Source organism: Lissotriton helveticus, chromosome 12, assembly GCF_964261635.1.
Source record: "Lissotriton helveticus chromosome 12, aLisHel1.1, whole genome shotgun sequence".
NCBI classification, from domain to species: Eukaryota; Metazoa; Chordata; class Amphibia; order Caudata; family Salamandridae; genus Lissotriton; species Lissotriton helveticus.
Genome location: NC_136073.1, coordinates 409,396,330 through 409,413,062, shown reverse-complemented (window position 1 = coordinate 409,413,062; position 16,733 = coordinate 409,396,330).

Sequence of the window (16,733 nt, the reverse complement as noted above, 5' to 3'; positions counted from 1 at the left end):
CAATTATGTTATTTACGGAAGTACTTTTTTTGTAAATTTAGATGTGGGTTGTGATTTGTGTGGTGTTATTGAGTAGGAAATAAAAGAACAAAATTTATGTATGTTTCAAGTTTTTTTAATAACTGTGCGATTAATTAAAATCTTTACAGTAAAAAAATAAAAAGTACAGAAAACGGTAATTCTAGAATTTCTTTGCATATTTTAAAACAAACGATGTACGCCTGTACTGGTTAAAAGAATGGTATAGAAACAAGCAGAGTAGAGCGAGAGTCTTAGTCCCATTTGATTGGCCTTTCCCAGCGTTGAAGCGTAGGAATGAGTCTTTGCTTTCTTTCATAGGGAGATGTGCAGGTGACACTATCAATGATGCTACGTGACAGGTACACTTCAACTCTGATCCGTTACATTGGGGGTGACCTTCCCAGATGATAAAATGTTATCGTTATAGGTTTTTAGTGCTTGTCTGATTTGGTGAACAAATTTGGCCAATCTCGCTAGTGTCATAGTAGTAGTGGTTGACAAGCACAGGGCTGAAGCTTCCGAGCAGGTTGTTATACTCCGATTAAGGCAGATCGGGCGCAGCAGTCGCCTGCGTTCATTCATGAAATGAGGGCAACAGTAGAGAAGGTGCAGCCAGGATTCCCTTTTGTACGCACATAGCCTACATGATATGGCTTCCCCTCTTTGGGCCCAAGCAGGGTTGAAATCTACTATCCCAAGCGTGATCAGCCTCATGGATAGAATTTTGCTTCGGGCCTGCGTTGTAATGGCCTCGCTTAGATAAGGTTGTGCTTTACCCGCTCTGTATGAGTTATTTAAGGGTTCCAAATTTGAGCTTCGGTGAAGGGACTTGTAATCAAGTTCAAAGGAGATTTCTTGGACTTGTTTATTAATGGCCCGCTTCCAGACATTCAGCGGGATGTCTTGCCGTGCGAGATTTTCTTCCACTAATTTAAGAGATTTTGTTGCAATTCCCAGCCAGGTGTGCCAGGTCGATGCTGGGTCTTCAAAGATACAAATCAAGTGCTGTTTCAAGGAGTTGGCTGGGGCCTTTAGTATCCTTAGGTACAGCTTGATAAGCTCCCCCTGGCCGATCGTGTCGGGCCTTGCTTGGCCAAGCTCTTGCCTCAGTCTAGTTCTTCTTGCAGCCCTTGGTATTTGTAGCACCGACTTGTAGGCCTTAATTTGGGCGGAGTTAAGAAGAGCATCCAGCTTCCCAGGGAAGGCCAGGTGTCCGTAGGAGATTGCGGGAAGGAGCTTGGCTCTTAAGGCTATCAGTATTGGACTTGCAGATGGGCTGATAAGGTTCTTGCTTAGTTGTCTTAGCAAGTGTATTACCTTGTTGGCTTTGTAACCCAGCAGTTTGAGATGGACGTTTGCTTTGGCTCGTTCCGAGAACCAAACCCCCAGGTAGTTATAGGAGGCCACAGAGTACATTTTAGCATTTCCCAAATGCCACAGTGCTTGGCGTTTCTGGGGGTAGGATCCGAAGATGATAACCTTAGTTTTCCCTTTATTTATTATCAGGCTATTGGCGATGTTGAAGCTGTTTAGGGCAGTTAAAGCTCTTTGTAGGCCTATCTTCGTGTGATCCATTATGGCTGTATCGTCAGCGTACTGTAAGACTGGTAGCCTCAGTCTTCCTAATCTGGGGGCTACAAGATGGCACATTTTAGGGCCTCACCCAGATCCGCTGTATATAGATTGAATAGGATGGGGGCCAGCACGCACCCTTGTTTCAGCCCGTTTGCTGTGGCAATTTTGCGAGTGACAGTGCAAGTGCTTGTTTTCACCCGCACCCAGGTGGCCTCATATAATGACATGATTGCCTTCAAAAGTCTCGATGGTATCCCCCACTTTTCTAATTTCCACCATAGGCATTTTCTTTCAACTTTGTCAAATGCTGTACTGTAATCCACAAAGCAACAGAATGGTGGGTGGTGGTTCTTCAAGGTTGCCTTGGCTGATAGATGTGCTAACGCCAGGACGTTGTCCATTGTAGATGCCTTGGACCTGAAGCCGGTCTGATACGTAGGTATTATGTTTTCCTCTTCTGCCCATTTTTCTAAGTCACCGAGTAGTAGGTGTGCATATGCCTTGGCCTCCAAGTCGAGCAGAGCGATGAGTCTGTAGTTCGAGGGCTCTGTGCGGTCACCTTTTTTAAAGATTGGGAATAGTATGGAGCCCCTCCAAGAGTCGGGGATTATAGCCGTCAGGTAGGTGAAATTAAAGAGCGGGGTTAAGGGTGCCGCCCAGTACTCTGATGCCTGTATAAAGACCGGCGTTGGTATCCCGTTGGGCCCCGGCGCGCCGTCAGTATTCATTCGCTTGATGGTGTTGGTGACCTGTCTGATGTTTGTCCAGGTTGATGCGATTTCATCTACGTCGGCCTGGGAACTGCTGCCCCTTGGGGTGTTGCCTGGGCTTGAGATGGCTGTTTCTGACTGGAGGCCGGCCTGGGGGGACTCCTCAGTTGGCTCCGCCTTGTCCGTTGACTAGATTTTATTACTGGGGACTGTTTCGTATAGCTGTTTCACATGTTGGATCCAGTTTTTTCAGCTACCCCATTTTCTCTTTTTGGCCCTCGATTACTCAGCTGATTGATGAATCTCCAGAGTCGTGCATGGTTCTTTTGTTTGAGGAGGGAGAAAACTTTTAGCCATTTGCTTTCCATATCTATTTTTTTAAGTTCCCATAGCTTCTTCCTAAGGGTGGCCCTCAATTCCGATATTGATGGGCCTACAGTTTGGGTGCCCCCTCTTTTCTTTGTTGCGCAAGCCTTGCGCAGGAGTCGTTTGTGTTCCCGAATCTCCTTGGGGCAGGCGTTCTGATTCTTGGGGGGCACTTTTATCATAGAGTTTTGTGGTTTAGAATTACCAAAATGGTTTTGTATATCCACAATGATTAGCTCCCATCCTGTTATGGGGGAATCAGATGCAACCTGACTCCCTTGCTGTTTCTGACCCAGCCATAGTTGAAGTTTCACCTCTGTCTTATCTGTCCATTTATTTCTCCGCAGGACAGTGTGTGTCTCCTCCCCACTTGACTCCCCAATGGGTTGGTAGAGGGTGGTGGCCGGTATGACCAGCTGGAATGAGGCTCAAGTGGCCTGTGGTCACTGTCCTGCTGGTTCACTACTTCAAAGTCAGACATTCTGTCCGCCAGTGCTCCACTTATCAAGATGTAGTCGATTCTGGACACATTCCGAAAAGTATGCTGTGGCTGCCAGGCACTCGAACTAGATTTTTTCTGTGCATGAGTTGACGTTAATTTGTAGCTGAGGAAAAGGTCGCGCAGGGGAGCTGCCCTTCCTGATCCTTGTGGGAGGGGTTCCGAGTTGTCTAGATCTTTTAGGTTGAACTCCCCTGCTAGAATGACCTGGTGTGTTTTGTATTTATTTAGCAAGTCCTCCAGTTTTGATGCCAGTGCCACCAGGTGGTCTTTCATTAGGGTCTGTGCGGGATTAATGTAGCAGTTTAAAACTAACAGATGGATTGGTTGTTTGGTGAGACTCGGACCTCTTATCTGTAGAACTTGTAGGCCGGGTAGGTTTACGTTGATAGAAGTGGCAACGAAGGCACACTCATGTTTTATGAAAATTGATAGTCCGCCTGCTGGGCGACCAAATATGTTCTTTTTCATTGCTGGTGTTTGAAATTCGTAATACCCGGCCAGGGGGGTAGAGGTCAGGGCCCAAGTTTCTTGGAGACAAATTAGGTCTCCACCTTCCAGGAACTGCTTCAGATTTTCATTATTGCAGATTTTACTAATCCCTGCTATGTTCCAGGAGATTACAGTCAGGTGTGATTTCGCAGTGGTACCAAACCTAGCATCCCCGCTTGGGGGCAAACTTTTGTGATGGCTAGGTGTGCTGTGTCCTCCTGCTTCCAAGACCCTTTTGCTCAGGGGTGGGAGAGATGTTGTGTATTACTAGTTGGTTATTTTCGCATAGGATTCTGATTCCTGTGGGTGCCCTTTGGCCCGTCTGGCTTCTATTTGAGGGACTCATGCTGGTTGTCCCTTTTAGGACAGATCGGGTGACCTTTCTCCCGCTATCTGGGACCAGGACAAGTGGATATTTTGGGGCGATGATAACTGTACTTCAATGCCCATTCCGCGAGTAGCTTGGAGTTGTGCGCGATGGCTTGCTGTGTTTCTTTGTTCTTCAGTCCCACCACGGTGGAGTCTCCATGTGTGTCCCCTTTCAGGGTCTCGAATTTCACCCATTCAATGTCCCCTGATTGTGTCTTGGCCATGTTATCCAGATGTTTGAAGAGACGTAGGAGGTTGCTCCTGTTCAGGATATCATGCCGTCCTGCGCTGAAAAAGTGAGAACCACCTCATAGATGTCTGCAAGTGCGCTCAAATATTGCTCCCCGGCTCCCTTTTTTGTCACTGCATCTGCTGGAGTGGGCACTGTCCTGCAACTGCCTGGGGGATTTAGGGGCGCACCTCCTTGCGGCCTCTTGGTTTGGGCGGCGTTAATCATGGTTCGATGCTGGGGGCTTGTTTGAAGTTGAGGCAGATGGGCTGCTTGAGACACGTATGTCGACAGAGTTGGCTGTGGGGCCGACTTGGCACTAATGGGCGAGATCCTGCCATTGGCTGCTTTCCTGTTGGGGTGGTTTGCGTAACTGGTGGCTTTTCACCCTTTGAGCTAGGGGAGCTTAACGATGTGATTTGCTCTCCCTTTGGTTGGAGGACCGGGGGAGTCCTTTTGCCCGAGTTTTTATCTGTGAATATTGGATAGAACTGGGTTGCTTGTGCTTTTGTCCCCTCCTTAGAAGGTGGGTGCTTGAGCTTCAATAGCTGTTGTTGTCTCACTTTTAGCTTTAACTTTTTCTGTTGCTTTTTTAGCTTCTTTTTTGCTCTCCTTGTCAGTGGTGGATTCCGCGTGTCTGTTGTGCCTGACGAGTCTTCCGGCCTAGCTGTTCCAATGTCATCGGTATCCCTGTGGTTTGGTCTTTCGACTGTTGTGGGTTCAGGTGAGCTGCTGACTGACTGGATGGTCATGTGCTCTATGCTTTTGCCTTTGTTGGCTGTGGCGCTCTTCCCCAATGGGGCCCGTAGTGACTGTGTCACCTTTGGGGTGTTGCTGTTGTACTTTGGCCGCTCTTCTTTATTGTTTGGCGTTGGCACCGCAGATCTCCCTTTCGCTATTTCCATTATTTCTGCTAGTACCTCTGGCAAGGAAGCCCACTTCTCAATGAGGACTGAGCAGCGACAAGAGCAGGCCCCCCTGTTGAAGGGCATGTTCGGGGGGATCCTGTTAGCCAGGGCCTCCACCTTGAAGCTAATGTCTAATAATCGTCCAGCTATTGCCTGTAGGAGATCTATCTGTAGTTCCATCTTGGTGGATTGCCACAAAAGAGCTTTATTGGTGGCACTATTTATCTCCAACTGAGATGGGTTATCTGTTGTCGTACCTGTACTGCTATTGTGGGCAGAATTTTCAGCTTGCGTTTTGTGGGTCCAGGGAGATTCTTGGGGCCACGATGGGATAGGGGTTAAGTCAAGGGTTCTTTCGATCTTTTGTTCGAGGTTATAAAGAAAGGAGCCTGTGAACTCCCTAACGGCTGGCGGCACTAGGACAGGAGAATCCGGTTGGGGGAGCATTAAATTGTAATTCTTAAACTCAAGTTCATGATCATACTGGGAGGTGCTTGGGCCGGGGTTCTGGGGAGATGGACCTAAGGCTTTTGACTGGTGGATTTGCGCTGTTGTAGTTGTGGTAGGGCCATTTTCAGTGGGAGCTATTACTGTTGTCTTGGCTCTTGTGGTGTCCTGAGTCTCGTCTATGGAATGGGGGGGAGAGCTGACCCGTTGTTGTCCTACATTTAGATTTGGATGTGAATGGCCAAAGGCTATACTGCCCTGTGCACTGGTCTGTTCCTGGGCGGCCCTAAGTTCCTCGCAGAAGGACGTCGTAGCTTCAATAATGGAATTGGAGTTGGATGATTGTCCACTATGAGTGTGTGTGCTGCTGTTTTGGTCCGGGGGTGAAATATCGGAAGTAGTAGTATGGCTGGGGCCGTGGTCGAGGTTGCTGTCTTGGCAGTCCCTTTTCTTAAAAAAGTTTGTGATTGTTCCTATTTGGTCTGCCTCTTGTGGCCTTTTGCTTGGACTGACAGTTAAAGATTTACTCCTTGTCATCCAAGTTGTCTTGCTGCTTGGTAATTGAGTCGTGCAGCTCTTTTCCGGAGACGTCGCGTGGCGGCCCTTCTTTTTGAGTCCCATGACCTGATGACCTCCTGGTGATTACTATATCGCTGGCGAGCTGCTTTTCTCCGTGCCTTCGCTGTGGTATGACCTTTGCCTTGCCACGAAGGGAAAACAGCTGAGGCGGCGTGTGGTTGTGGAGATGAGGGGTAGGAGGTAAGAGGTAGGCGATATGTGATAGGAGATAGGAGTGGCTGCTGTTATTACTGCTTGGCTGCTAAGGGCAGTAGCTGCTTACGTTGTGTTTTAACCTGGCTGGTTCAGCGTATAAAGGCAGGGCGTTGACCATAAAGGGCTGGGATCAGCTCCGGGGAGGAATTAGATATTGCTGATGTTGCCGTTTAGCGATTGTGTCGTGGCGCCCTTTTTTTCGCTTATTCTTATTGTTTTATTTTTTTTATTTTTGTTGTTTCCTGTTAGGGCTTTGAACAGTCTTTTGAGCAAAGATTGAATATAACCAGTCTGTTGAATGTTCGTCGGTTGCAACACTGTTAGGCTGTTGAGCTGCAGTTATGGTGATAAGGACGGGTCACTGGGTGGTGGAGATGGTTGTGGGAGTGGCAGTGGCAATGGCAATTATCTCACCTGCCAGGCTGTGCAGGTTGAGGGTTGGAGGTTAAAGGTTGAAAGTTAATGGTTAATGGACCCCTGTACAGACGTTCCGGGTCTGGTTTCGGGTCTGGTTTTCTCCTGCGCCGTTCGCTCCTTCACTTCTTACACCTTAAGCACCTTGGGCACCTTGAGCATGAGGGGAGACCTGCCGCTGCCTGCTGCTGCCTCCGTCCCCCCTCCCCGTGGGGGGGGTAAACTGAAGGTAGACTGGGGTAATGTGAGGGTAAAGCGAGGCGGGGGCTGAAGTAGAGGCAATGCAGACAATGCAGGCGGGCGAACGACGAGCTTCCAAAGCACTGGTTGCTGCCGGGCAGCTCTCACCTCACCCCCCCCAGCTGGTCTGGCAGCTCTAGGGGCTCCCCGTGCTCGCCTGTAAATGCGGCTCTTCGAGGGAGAGGTGAGGGGGAGGTGGGAGAGTGGTCGTCTCCAGAGCGCTGAAAACGCTGCGGCTCCTACTCTTACTGCGGCTGCCGCTACCACTGCTCTCACCTCCTGCGGGCGTTGCGGTTCCACGGCGGCTCTCCGCACCCTCTGTGCTTTCCGTGCTCACGCTGCTCTTTTCTTCCGGGAGAGAGTTGAAGAGAGATAAAACGCCGAGGGGAAGCACCCAAAACAACGCCGAAGACACAGCTCCACTCCTCCGTCACGGCCGTCTCTCTGGCTTCCCTCTCAGCCCAGTTATCGATGGGTATAGTAGCTCACTCAGTGGAGCAGTGAAGCAATGCAGAAATGGGAGAGCGGGGCACACTGGGCGCTGCAAGCGCACCTGGGCACAGCACTTCGCGGTCGGCACTAATGCTACCGCGCTCCCCCGCCTTTTACCTCAGCCTTCAGCGCGGCGGCTTCTCTCGGCTGTCTCGGCTGCTTCTACTGCGGCCGCGGCCGCGTCTGGATCCGCGACCGAATCTGCTCCCAGTCCCACAGCTCCTTGGTTCCTCAGTTCTGGAAGCCAAAGCTCCTAGGGGCCGGCCGCCGGCCGCCGGCTCCTCGCTCAGCACAAAGCACAAAGTACGGAGCTCCACCTCGCCTCCAACAACCGTGAGCACCTGCGTGCACATTTATGTATAAATTAATGTTTTTGCTTGTAATTATTTTCTAGTTGAAAATATTTCATTGTTTGAATTTTTTTTTATTTTAGATAATATTTGTTGGTGTTTGTCATATGTAATGAACATTATAATATGTTGTTCTGTTTTTATTTTTATTAATAATTATATTAATATTTTCATTTTTAAGATATTTATACAAGTATTTATTTATTTTGTTTTTTTAATATTTTTTTGATTTTTAAAAAATGTTTTGTTTGTTTTTAATTTTGAACTGACTGGAGTTGGAATAGTAAATTGTATCCCTCTGCTATCCAACTCTTGCACTCATTGAAGTGGGAATAGTAATTTTTACCGCTCCACAATCCAACACTTTCCTTACTATTACACTCACTGGACTGGACTAATAGATTTTAACCCTCCACTACCCAACACTTTCTCTATTGTTGCACTCACTGGAGTAGGAATAGTAATTTTGACCGCTCCGCTGTCCAAAACTTTCCCTAATGTTGCACTCATAGAACATGGAATAGTAAATTTGACCCCTTCACTATCCAAAACTTTCCCTACTGTTCCTCTGACTGGAGTTGGAATAGTAATTTTTACCCCTCTGCTATCCAACAATTTCCCTACTGTTGCACTCATTGAAGTTGGAATATAAAATGCTACCCATTGCTATCCTAAACTTTCCCTAATGTTGCACTCATTCGAGGTGGAATAATAATGTTTACCCCTCCGCTATCCAGCACTTTCCCTACTGCTGCACTGCCTGTATTGGGAAATGTAAGTTTAAATATTTCCAAATAGTTTAGTGTTTTGATTTATTATAGAATGTTTTTTTAACTATATTTTATGTTATAAATATATATATATATATATATTTATATATATATATATATTACCTACTGGCGGTCGCCAGTAGGTATATATAGTTAGGATTTTTTCTCTATGGGATTTTTGAAAATTCTATGTCTAATAACTTTGGCGTTTGTGGACGGAATTGGCTGAAATTTTCAGGAAAATGGCAAATTTTGTTTCTGAGCAGCCCTTGAAAATTTGGGGGGGGGTTCGTCAAGGGGGGGCCGAGAAAAAAGGGGGGTCCCAAAACGTGTTTTTAACATTGAGTTTTCCATAGGGCGGTTGGCCTCACTTTTAGCCCGAACGGCTGAATGGATTTGCACGAAACTTGGCAAAATTGTAGGGACTGTTAGCCCGATGTGCCTTTGCTAGGTCTCAATATATGTGCTCCAGTGGATTTTGAGAAATTAACGTTCAAAAAAAGATATATATCTGTAACAGCGGACCGGGCAGCGCTCCGGTTCGCGGACTTTTCGCGGTACGGAGCTTTGTGAAGCGAAGCTGATTGGTTCTCCGGCGTCTGTGAACATTCCAAACAGTCCGTAGCGGCCGCCATCTTGTCTCTCGGTAGGATCGAGAGACAAGAGGAGGCCAAAGCGAAGGGGCAAATGACCATAAGGGGGCATAGTAGATCCTCGCTGACCCCCTAGGTTTGATGTGGAGGTTTTAAAAGGGTCCCGCGGGGCAAAAAAAAATAATAATAATAATAATCGAACGGCTGAATGGATTTGCACGAAACTTGGTAAAATATTAGGGACTGGTAGCCCGATGTGGCTTTGCTAGGTCTCAATATATGTGCTCCAGTGGATTTTGAGAAATTAACGTTCAAAAAAAGATATATATCTGTAACAGCGCTCCGCTTCGCGTAACGGAGGTTTGCGAAGCTGATTGGTTCTCCGGCGTCTGTAAACATTGCAAACAGTCCGTAGCTGCCGCCATCTTGTCTCTCGGTAGGATCGAGAGACAAGAGGAGGCCAAAGCGAAGGGGCAAATTACCATAAGGGGGCATAGTAGATCCTCCTTGACCTCTTAGGTTTGATGTGGAGGTTTTAAAAGGGCCCCGCGGGGCAAAAAAAAAAATAATAATAATAATCGAACGGCTGAATGGATTTGCACGAAACTTGGCAAAATTGTAGGGACTGGTAGCTCGATGTGCCTTTGCTAGGTCTCAATATATGTGCTTCAGTGGATTTTGAGAAATTAACGTTCAAAAACAAGATATATATCTGTAACAGCGCTCCGCTTCGCGGAGATAAAATTATATCTGTATTACCTAGCTATTGCTAACACCAGTTAGCGACGGCTAGTAGGAAATAGCAACCATCTTGGGCCCCACAGTGCATGTGAGGGATATTTATCACTAATGACATGCAAAGTGGGCATGCCAAGATGTTAGCGACTGGAAACAGTCGCTAACATCGCTATCTCCTATTATCAACTTTTGGAAATATTCGCGATAAGCGCGAATATCTCCAAAAGCTAGCACCTGCCCTGAGCAGTTCTTAGCCATGTTATCCAATGGGAGGTGGATAACATGGCTAAGAGCATTAGCTCGGTAATGCATGAATATCGCTGAGTTTTCAGCGATATTAATGCATTGCGGTCGTTTTTTATCGTATTTGCGATAAACCTTGATAATAGCAAGGTTTATCTGCGATAATTTCTGACGATGCTTAGCGGTAAAAAAATCGTTGCTAAGCATCGTTAGGGATAAATATCGCTTAACTTTGGTAATATGCCCCAACGTCTGTTAACGTTCGATTCGAAGGAAATCAGGAAGTGTTGAAAAACATTGTCTGCGCCATCTTGTCTTTTTTCAAATGCCACACTTTTGTCGTGCACGGCAGTCATTTTAGATGCCTTGACCAGACCCACTCTGTGCACGCTGTCGATCCTTAGCATGGCTCCCCACCCTCGCAAGCATCTCCCCCAGGCAGTGGTCACCCCCGCTCTCTGTCTTATGCATGGGTAATAAACCTCCCCCCATCTGCGCTGCTCTTCCCTGAGAATCACACCCTGTGCCCGCCCGACACCTCCCTTTCGCCCTATTCACTACCGCACCCTCTGTGTCCGATTGTCCAGGCCGGTCCTAGGGTATCAGCTAGCCCTGCAGATGTAGTTTATGGCCCCAGCTGTAAAGAATCACCCCTCTTCAAAGGAGTTATAGTAGATCAAGGCCCACACTCGATGAGATCCGTCACAGCAGACGCGTTCCTATTATCTGAAAACCATCCTGTATTGTGATTGGGGAGGGGACCGAGCCTGAAGCGGAAGATTCCAGGGATGACTCTTTGTACATCAAAGTTTTTACAATTATGTGTCACATTAAAAATATATAGCACTCCGACAAAGTAGTAAGATTATAAAACTTTAATAACTTATAAATATATACAAGAAAACAAAAACAGTAATAACATATAAACATTTTTAGGGAAAAAAAACGAAGTAGCGGTCGGCTGTGCGAATAGTCCCAACGCAGCACAACGTCCAGATTTCTGGCGTGGGGCGTCGCGGGGGGTGGGTCATCAGTAGCAAACTGTTGTGCGAATAGTCCCAAGGCAGCAGAACGCGCTGAGATGTGGATGGCACCCAGGTGATGTCCAGTAAGTTGCCGCACTGGTTTTGGTATCCTACAATGCTGCTCCGAATAACGGCGTGGGGCGCCCCGGGGGAGGCGGCGTGAACGGGCCTCTCCAGGTGGAGTCTCATCTGTTGTAGTGGGGCGCCCCTTTACCGTTTCAGTTGCCATTCCGTCCGTTTTCGGTCCACTGTGTCAAAAGCCGCAATTCAGCTGAGTTGCGCCCACTCTTGCGGTGCAGCGATAGGCGGCTGTCACAGGACTCTCAAAATGGCGGCAGGCTGTTTCCTTTTTGAGCCTGGTCCACTGAAATGGCCCTGGGACACCTTGGAAATCGGACGCTTGTCTGCTAGGTCTTGGACCCCATTCTCGAAAGCGTCCCCTCCGCCTTGAGGATTCATCAAAAGTTTTGGGGGCCCCCGACTCCTGTAGGCTTCTGGTGGGGAGCGGCTGCCATGATTGCTCGCGGAATGACCACGACGGAGCTACGAGATGGTGGTGCTCTCATGCTGATGCCAGCTTCAGTCTGAAACATCCAGAAACAAGGTGGGGCTTTCATCGTTTGGGGAAAAAAAAAGTTTTCATCCAATGAAAAGTGTTGTTTTTAGGTCATATGATCAAGCCTTCCATCATTAGGAAACCAAAAGTAAAATGAACCAATGAAAAGTTTTATAAACAAGTCACATGACCTGTTATGCGGCATAGGGTATAAAATGCGGAGAAAATACGTTGGCACGTGAGGCGGCGTCAGTAGCGGACCGATGTGCGAATAGGCCAAAGGCAACACAACGCGCCAAGATCCGGATGGCACCGAGGTGGTGTCCAGCAAGTTGCAGCACTGGTGTGGCCATCCTACAATGCTGAAAGTCGGCGTGGGGCGCCCCGTTGGCCTGTGAGTTTGCGTCAGTAGCGGACCGATGTGCGAATAGGCCGAAGGCAGCACAACGCGCCAAGATCCGGATGGCACCGAGGTGGTGTCTAGTAAGTTGCCGCACTGGTGTGGCCATCCTACAATGTTGAAAGTCGGCGTGGGGCGCCCCGTTGGCCTGTGAGATTAGTCAGTAGCGGACCGATGTGCGAATGGGGCCAAAGGCAGCGCAACAATATTTTCGGAATAGAAGACACCACAAGGCGCTGAGATGCCAAGATCCGGATGGCACCGAGGTGGTGTCTAGCAAGTTGTGGCACTGGTGTGGTCATCCTACAATGCTGAAACTCGGCGTGGGGCGCCCCATTAGCCTGTGAGATGGCGTCAGTAGCGGACCGATGTGTGAATAGGCCGGAACCAGCACAAGGCGCCAAGATCCGGATGTCACCGTGGTGGTTTCATAGTTGAGAGGCACTTCATCTGCAGTGGGGCGCCGAGATCCGGATGGCACCGAGGTGATGTCTAGCAAGTTGCTGTACTGGTGTGGTCATCCTACAATGCTGAAACTCGGCGTGGGGCGCCCCATTAGTCTGTGAGATGGCGTCAGTAGCGGACCGATGTGCGAATAGGCCGAAGGCAGCACAACGCGCCAAGATCCGGATGTCACCGTGGTGGTTTCATAGTTGAGAGGCACTTCATCTGCAGTGGGGCGCCGAGATCCGGATGGCACCGAGGTGATGTCTAGCAAGTTGCTGTACTGGTGTGGTCATCCTACAATGCTGAAACTCGGCGTGGGGCGCCCCATTAGCCTGTGAGATGGCGTCAGTAGCGGACCGATGTGCGAATAGGCCGAAGGCAGCACAACGCGCCAAGATCCGGATGTCACCGTGGTGGTTTCATAGTTGAGAGGCACTTCATCTGCAGTGGGGCGCCGAGATCCGGATGGCACCGAGGTGATGTCTAGCAAGTTGCTGTACTGGTGTGGTCATCCTACAATGCTGAAACTCGGCGTCGGGCGCCCCATTAGCCTGTGAGATGGCGTCAGTAGCGGACCGATGTGCGAATGGGGCCAAAGGCAGCGCAACAATTTTTTATGTATGTCATTTGAGATGTCATCAGTGATGTCATCAGTGATGTCACTGACCATGTCATGAATGATGTAATATGTGACATCATCAGCAGTGGATTGCGGGTGCGCGATATATAGTTAGTGCAACTAACTATATATGGAATTTCAATGGTTTTGTGTGAGTAAAATAAGGTTTTTTAAATGCTAATTCCTAACTATATATGGTCTATAACCTATGGTTTTTTCAGTGAATAATATATATATATATATAATATATATATGTATATATATATATATATATATATATATATATATATATATATATATATATATATATATATATATATATGAAGTAGAATCGTCTCAAGGTAGGAATCCGTAGGAAACAGAAGAAGCGAACCCAATTGATGGTGCAATATTTTTATTTAATGCCCAACACCACCGCCGCCATAATGCGTTCTAGCCCGCGTGGGGCCTTGCTCACATGACACAGTTGAGGGGGCGGAGTAAACATTTAAAGTGCAAATGTGTGACGTATTTCCTTGGCATCAGCTGTGTTATTCAGTTACAGACATGAAAAAAATACTACATTTCTACCATGTACTAGTCCATTGTTAGAGGGTCACCAGAAATGGAAATACATTATCTAAGTGCAAAGTAGAGCATACATGATAAAATGTCATGAGAATAGCAGCACATTGAATAAATATATAAATAAAATACCCAATACATTACTACTCAGCTCTAAAAATGACATTGGTCAGTAAAACCATACACATATTGATGAATAAAAGTGCAGCTAAAAAAGTTAAAACATTGTAAAACGTTTTATCTCATGAAATAGTAGCAGTATTCAAAATTCATATAAGTCTAAAATGCACCTAGGATGTACCCATGTGGTTTGAGATGTTTTAAAAGAATAGAGCCCAAGTGGGCAATTGCCAAATCATCCATGTCAATAATTTTGAATCAGTGCAAAAATGCGCAAAATCCTGTCACAGTCAAAAGTGCAAACTATGTGCAAATTTATAAGCAACAAACAATATCATAAAGCAAATTCTCAAACTGCAATGTTAAAAACAAACTGCTCAGATAGGTAGGCAGCAGCATAAGTGTACAATCATATCATAATGATTAATTAAAAATAAGTGAAAAAATATTCACTAGCATTCAATCCATTCGGTGCTTTACAGTCCATTAGTATGATGTACCTTGTCTCTAGTTTGCGTAACAGAGATTCACGATCTTCACCTTTTCTTAGTGGTGGGACCATGTCAATCATAAAGTCTTCAGATCAACAGCATTCTTGGCATAAAATGTATCAAAGTGTCTTGCAACAGGATAAGCAGCATCGCCGTTGTTAACGTATGTTCTTGAGTATCATCTTGTCGACCTGCAGCTTAGTGCTTCCCACATAGCGCAGGCCACAGGGACACTCCAGCACATATACTGCGAACTCTGTCTTGCAAGTAAGCTTTTTCTGGATGCGGACAGGTCTGTTGTTAAAGGGAGTCATATATTCAGTCTTACTGACCCCATTTCTGCAGGATTTACCGACAGAACATTTGCTAAAGCCCTTGCTGCTGTTAAGCCAAGAGCTGTTAGTCCTAACCTCGGGGCTACTGGACACCAGGCAGTTGCTCATAGATCTCGCCTTCCTGTATGTTATACTGGGAGAACCCGGCAGTTGGGTCCCCAATACCTGGTCACTTCTAATCAATGCCCAATTTTTTTTCACAATCTTGCGAATTGTTTGGTGTTGATTATTGTAAGTTAGAATCATTCTAGTCTCAGTTTGCTCAGTCTGTGCCAGCTTAATTTTACCTGCTAACGCCTGAGACCTACCAGGTTCATTAGCTTTACATATGGCCTTATCAATCACTTCTGGGAGAAAGCCTGTCTCCTTAAAAACCTGTCCCTGCAATCTCTCTGTGCCACCATACACTCATGGTCACTGCTGCAAATGCTTGTTATTCGGGGCATTTCCTTATAGGGAATACTCCTGATTAAGTGTGCAGGTTGATGGCTGGAAGCATGCAATATAGCATTGCCGGGGTCAGTTTCCTATACATTCTAGTCTGTAGTTTGTTATGTTCGATAAAAATTTCTACGTCTAGAAAGCATATTGACCTGTTGCTAATCTGACCAGTAAAACCAAGATTCAAATTATTTCTGTTAAGTTTCTCAATGAACTGTAAAGCTTGACATTCTGATCCATTCCAAATTATCAAAAGGTCGTCAATATACCTAAACCATTTCACAACATTTTCAGACATGATTTTTGAGTAGGTGGGCATGAGAACCTGTTGCTCCCAGTACCCCATATGCAGACAGGCATAGCTAGGGAAAAACAAGCCCCCATAGCCACACCTCTCACCTGCTGGAATACTTGGTTGGAAAAGAAAAAGAAATTGTTTTCAAGGCACAGGTTAATCATAGACATCAACATTCTGTTATGTTCCAAAAAACAGATGGGTCTTGTGTTCAATAGGTTTCAATCCATCCCTGTAATGGATACTGGTGTACAGGGAGGATACATCAAGAGATATTAGTAAGTACTCAGATTGCCAAGTCATCCCCTCTAGTTTCTGTAGCAAGTCACCAGTATCAAGGAAAAAAGAAGGAAGGTTTTTAACATGGTCCTGTAAAAAAAAAGTCAACGTACTTGCTGGCATTCTCCATGGTGCTATTGCAAGCTGAAATTATGGGGTGACCAGGTGGCTTCACATTGTCTTTATGAATTTTTGGTATAAAATAGACTATGGGCATCACCGGGTGCTCTATCTTTACAAATTTAAACTCGTCCATGGTTAGTAAACCCGTGCTTCTCCATGCCAGCAGACTAGTGTAAAACAGATTCTGCGTTCTCTCCTGATAACAGGTGAGTAAATCGGAATTCGTAGTTCGGCTGATTTTACAGGAATATTTGTACAATGGTGAAGGAAGGGGCGGGGCCTGAGGTGACATGTGTGCAAACACGCCCTGTGGCGTGTTTTAAGTTGCAGGATTAAGAGGCCTTGAGTCCTGAGGTACCCTGGGGCCAACTAGCCCACCAGATACCTCTAGTATTCGCCAGAGGGCTGCGTTGTAGAGAGGTGTTCTGAGGCCATGCCCCTTTTTACAACACTCGGCAACACAGCTATATGCTAGTGTGTGAAAGTTTTCATAAATGGATATGTACTGCATAATTGTCTAAAGAATGCATTTGTCATATGTGGTGAATGTATAACTGCAGAACTATAAGTAAGTATTGTACCATGACATTGTAAGCTCTTTAGCTACAGCGTGCTCAGCTACTTCCGAAGAACACAGATGCAACATATGAATATAAATATGTTGGAAGTCTGTCCTTCCCTCTCCACTGCTGCTTAAACTGCATGCATGTGGTGGGTGATACAGGCACCCTTGCACCATGGTGTAAGAATATCTGTCTCGTGTGGAGTTTCTTTTTGTGCAGGAAGACACGCCTTCCTGCACAAAAAC